This window comes from Lissotriton helveticus, chromosome 4_1 (genome assembly GCF_964261635.1).
Source record: "Lissotriton helveticus chromosome 4_1, aLisHel1.1, whole genome shotgun sequence".
Classification (NCBI taxonomy): Eukaryota; Metazoa; Chordata; class Amphibia; order Caudata; family Salamandridae; genus Lissotriton; species Lissotriton helveticus.
In genome coordinates this window covers 1,102,948,563-1,102,954,410 of record NC_136063.1, presented here as the reverse complement: position 1 = coordinate 1,102,954,410, position 5,848 = coordinate 1,102,948,563, and positions in this window count along the sequence as shown.

The following is a 5,848-nucleotide window of genomic DNA, read 5'->3' as shown; positions in this document are numbered from 1 at the left end:
TATTTCACGTCTTCTGTAGCAAGAACATTTTCCCATTGTATCCATTTTGGATCTAATGCCACGGTAGTCAAATTGCGTGGGCTTGTTAATGCCTCCAGGGCTGATTCTGCTGTTAAAACAGTTATTCTTCTGCCTTGGGCTTGGGCTCTTTCTTTTGCTACAGCAGTTTGAACCGCTATTAGAATTTTTTCAGTAGAACTGAATTTCATTTCAGCTTGTGTGTACAAGTGTGATTTGTAAGCTATTGGTACCGTTTCTCCCTCATTAGACAGACCCCCCCAGGATTTTGCAGCATATATTTGCAAATTTAGCGGCACAAAAATGCAAATTTAGCGGCACAAAAATGGAAATTTAGCGGCACAAAAATGGAAATTTAGCGGCATTATTGCGGCACTTTATTTTAGTTGAAATCATTCCTGTTCAGCCTTAAATCAATGTAAACTGATTTAGCAGAGTTTTCCACTGTGAAATAGGCATGTTTAAAGTCTTTGTTGCTCTACAGAAGCAAAGCTCCAATCTGCACCTCGTGAGAGAGGTCCCTATTTCTCCCTGGGGTGTTCTAGCACCCATGTATTCACCCCTGCTGAGGCACCGCTGCCTCCTGGACCCGTCCAGAATGTGCTACACCTGTGGGCCAAGAGGAGTGTTTGCCCCAGGGCCAGAGTGAGTTTTCTTCTATACCAATCAGCACGTCTCCATCTGCACATGACTTAGGTTTGGAATGAAGTCCGCAATTAAATAACAGCAGAGGTGTGTGTGCATGGTTTTAAGTAGGATGAAAAAACTGGGGGGTCTGTCATAGGGGCGTGTCAGATGTAATTAAGGGCCTGGCTTAAAACACTTAAGCTAAAAATCTGAACTTAGTATAGTGTGCTGCCCCGAAGGGTATTTTGCTGCTTCTGTCCATTCATCCAGATATATAACACAACGTGGCCTTGCAATTGATGACCTGCATATGTCTGCACTCCAGCGCTCCCTTCTGATAGTTATTCTGCTGCAGAAGGCTCCCATGGCTGGAAACTGACTTTGCTCTCTCATTAATCGAAATGGGAATTTGTAATACAAACGTCGCCTCTCACAGCTTGGCCAGAAGGAAGCAGATATTGGACGGCGGCAAGTAGTGACGTGTGCGCGCACAGCTAATTAAAGGCCATTGTTTGTTTTGCTGTCTCCTGGTAGACACTATTGTGTAAATATCGCAGCCAAAATTGTATATATTGCGGCCATTGTGCTGTCAGATGATTTCTCGATGTTTGCCTGAATCATGTAATATTGGAGGGTCAGATAAATATATGAGAGAAAGAGGCAACCCGACCATGTGAGCTGTGGTATGCAACCCTGACACCCAGCACTACCCATGCAGCTGAAAAGTATTCAAGTCGCTCATCCTCACTATGATGGGAAAGAGAGAACCCCTCACCTGTTCCACTTACAGTGCCAACGTCTGTCTTCCCCAAAGCAAGGGTTTACGTCTTCACGCCCTGTGTCAATGTTACATTGTGAATGTATGTGATCAAGCATATAGTGCAAGACTATACTACATTCAATGGCCTTGGGAGGAATGGGGCCCCATCTGAAGGGTTTGGGACCCCTGAAGAGTTGCCCCCTCATGTTACCCCCCTTGCCCAGTCCTTTGGGCCTTTCAGATGTGCTGAACTTTGTCAAACTCCCCTAGTCACTGAACAGAGCAGTCCACCTTCTGACAGCAGCAGAAGTCAGACTAATACCCCCTAAGCCGAGGAGGTGGGGGAGAGGTATTTCTCCGGTGCCTAAAAATGAATGTGTCTTTCTGTGATGCAACAAGTGCTTATCTAAAGGGCTCGGATACTTTCGTATTGAGTTTGCGCTAATTACAACTGCAACAACAAAAAAAAGACCTTTAATCAATTTCAAACGAAACAGGAAAAAAAATATGTTTCATTGTTATTGATACCCTAGTAATCTAGCCTGCAAGAAGCCAATTAATTTTTAAACGCACGGATAATATCCAACTTCTGTTACATAGCCTTTGATAGGTGCATGAATATACAAGGGCATTTATTAGCAGGTTTGAGAAGTCAACATCAAACGAACTTATGAACTGCCAAACAAGGAACCAGCAAGCTGCCACAGACAAGTATGGCAGACTGACCCGAGCGTTGTAAATGGGAACGTTGCTTTGGTCCTTGTGCCTTTTTAATTTTGCAATAAAATTATTTAAGTGGTTTCCTGTGGTGTAGAAATGAAAATGTATGTGCATACAGTAAGTATGCTGTCGAGGTAATGCGAACGGACGCAGCTAATGCTTCAAACTGCAGGAAGCTTGAACACAACTAAGTCATGCCAATCCGGCCAAACACAAAAGACTTCTATATACGTGTATGAATATAAAACTACAAATCATAAAGCTTGGTTTGTGTTCTTGACACTACCGCAATTAGGCCTAATTACGTAGATTTTCTGATGGTTTTCTGATAAATGGTCATCCTAATAAGCTATGGAAGCAAAATTCGGTAATGGCAAAAGATGGCGAATAGCACCACATAGCGGTTTGTGTTTGAAGATTAACTGTTAAGCATTCATCTTTTTTGGCTCCAGTAATTTATTTGGTTCGACTTGAAACATAAGTGTTTGTGCGCGTGAAAAAGTGCAGCTGCCAAAATATTAACCAGTTGAGGACTAGTGTCAGCGTTAATTTCGCTCTAATAAACGACTCCCCGATGCTCTTTAGAAGTCTGTAATCTAGAAAGAGCTGGTGAGCTATGATGTATAGTACAGGATTGTGTTTGCAAGCATTGACTTCAACTGTCGAATTAATTTGCTGCAGGTCAGATGATAGGATTAGTTAAAGGTCGCAATGTGGTTTGACTAAAAATAGCTTCAGAAGGGACCACTAACAAAACTGTATTTTCGCGTATTCCCTAATGCCGGCCGCAGTAAGAAGAAGGTAGGTATTACAGCTGTACGTGCCACGTAGTGACGTATGCGCGTACAGCCAATAAAATGTTATCATTTCTTTTGCTGCCTGCCGGAAACCTTTTTTTTCGCGGCCAAAACGGTAAATATCGCGGTAATCGCGCTCCTCTACTGATTTCGCGATTAATTTGCAAATCGCGAAATCGCGAAATGCTGGAGGGTCTGATTAGAGGTCAGGTACGTGAATCCGCATCTTCCTGGGATGACTCGGATTACAAGGTTGCGTGTGTTTTCGCGAGTTTGTAATTTAGTTTTAGCTAACATGTCTGTTTGAAATGATCTGAAAATTTCTGTGTGTTTCTGAGTCCAATTGATTGGTTTGAAATCAGGTTTTATTAATTCATAGAGAGGTTTAACCCTCTCTGCATAATTTAGAATGTATGTTCTTCCGAAATTCAGGAAACCTAGTATTGATTGTAAGTTCTTCAGCGTTTTAGGTGCATGGAGTACAGCACTCTTCTCTAAGAAGTTGTCTGCTAGGCTTTTGCCTTCACTTGATAATTCATATCCTAAAAATAGGACAGTTAGATGGGCAATTCTTGACTTTTTAAAGTTGAATTTGTAACGCTCAGCTGCGAAACCAAGTATTATGGTGTTCACTCTTTTCAAGTGAGTATCCAGGTCATCATCTGTGAGATAGATGTCATCGACATAAGATAATGCTTCATCATCGTATATTTGTAGTAACTCTGTTACCCTTGCTGAGAATAATCCCGGGCTATTCTTGAATCCCTGTGGGAGTCGACAGAAGTTTACTGTGACCCCATTATTGAGAAAGCGGTCAAATACCTGCTTTCAGGTGCAATGTTTTGACAAAAGAATCCATTAGAGATGTCTAATGTCGTTTTATATTTTTTGCGCACGATGTTATTCATTAGTGATGCACTGCGTCAGTTTTGTACTGCAAATGTTTTGCAACAGGAGTTTAAGTATCTGTAGTCCAAAACTAGACGATATGAATCGTCTGGCTTGGAGACAGGAAAAAAAGGATTGTTCATTTGTGAGGTGCATGTTTCAATCACCCCCTGGTATTCAAGTTGATCTAAGATCTCCCTGACTGGATTTTGTGAGGAGGAGAGTCCTCATCCCATCCTACATGATTTTTATATAATGCAGGAGCTTGGACCACTGCCCATTTTCTTGCTAATGTATATTTTTTATGAATTGGAATATGATTTGAGAAGGCAGGCATAATCATTTCTTCGCCATGAGGGCACTCCCTGACAAACTCTGGTGGCCAGTCTTTCTCAGCTAAAAGGATGTTATCGCCTTTTGAAAGGTTATCCCAAAAGAGACCCCTTACTTTCCTAGTCTTGTCCCCCTCTATACGCAGTGTTATTTCGTATATTTTATGAGGTTTGCTAACTCTGGTATCTGCAGTTTCCACTTGAATGTATTCATTCGTGTCCACTGTCTCCAGAAGATTAATCAGGATCTTGCGAGCTATGGTCACTTCTGCTGCGCTGTCTAGCATTGTCTGAGCCCACTCTCCGTTTTTCAGTTGTGTCCTCAGTATCCTCGGCATGTTTAATTATTTTAATACTGGCTACTTTCTTTCTTGGAAATTGTAATTTTTTACTTTAATGAGCAGGTTCTTTGTCTTTGGACTTGACGTGCTCTTCCTTGTGTTCTGACCGTCCTCTTCTTTCCGATTTCTGTGAGGAAGTCTGAAAAGATCGAGAGGGACGTGTATCAATATCTTGATATCTATCAGGTTTTTTCAGATTATCCCTATTTCTAAGGTTGTATCTTTTCTCAGAGGGCTCCCTCTGGGGAGACTTGTTTCCTCGGTCCGGAGATCTTTCTCTCCGTTGAGGAGACCTTCCTCTGGACTGGAATCGTTTTTCTTTGGGAGTGGATTGTTTATTACCATCCCAACTCTTTTTCGGAGTATTTAGATTATTTCTAATAAAGGTTTTTTCAGGATTTTCAGTTAGTTGGGGTTTTACTGGTTTCCCACCCAAACTATCTCTTCCTAGTTCTTCATAGGATTTTTCTATGATTCTGGCAAGTTCAAGAGGTTGTTCTGCTATATCTGTTTCTTTCAATTTCTGACGGATCGCCACAGATGCTGCTTCTCCTTTTATGTTGGCTGATAATATAGCCGAGACCTGCTTGAAGTCTTTCAGTCATTTCATACCCAGAGTTAAAGCAGGTTCTGGACCGTATTCATTTTGAATCTGTCTTAGCACATCTGGTATTACCGCCATAGACGGAACACCATGTGTTTTTGTGTAAATGGAAGTAAAGACTGTGCCCCAAGTGTCACAGTCCTCCACATGTGGTGCGATCCCCATTGGAAGACAGATAGTCAGAATTCTGTGTTTCTCAGTAGGTGTATCAGGCAATATCAGTATCAGCAAATACTGCCTCTATTTGAGTGATTTTTTGTGCTAACCAGAATGAAATTTGTTCCCGTTTTGCGGGTGTTTTACCAAGACATGATTGTATGTTCTGTGGTGTAATTTTGTTTGTGTTCCCCTGATGAGGGGTCAGCTGTGGAATGTTGATTGCTGGTTGGACTGTTGAAGTCCGCATTACATATTGGACCAATTGTCTATGTATTTTATTTAGTATTTTTAGCTGAGCTAAAAGTTCCTGGCCAGACATTTTATCAATGTCTGGGTGTGGTGTGTAGCTGGCTAGAACCGGCCACGTTGCTCCTGATCTACCTAGTGGACCGAGCCTGGTGATGTGATTTTTATGTTTTAGGGCGCCTTTAAACCAGAGCAGGTGCTCTTGGTAATTTAATGGGATTTCAACCTCCTCGAAAGGAGTGTCACAGCATTTGCTGCTGGAAAATGTATCCATGAATAGAATACCTCTGTAAGCCGATATTCATGGGCCTCTACCACGAATATGACTGTACCACCTCGTGATGTCAGTCCATTTT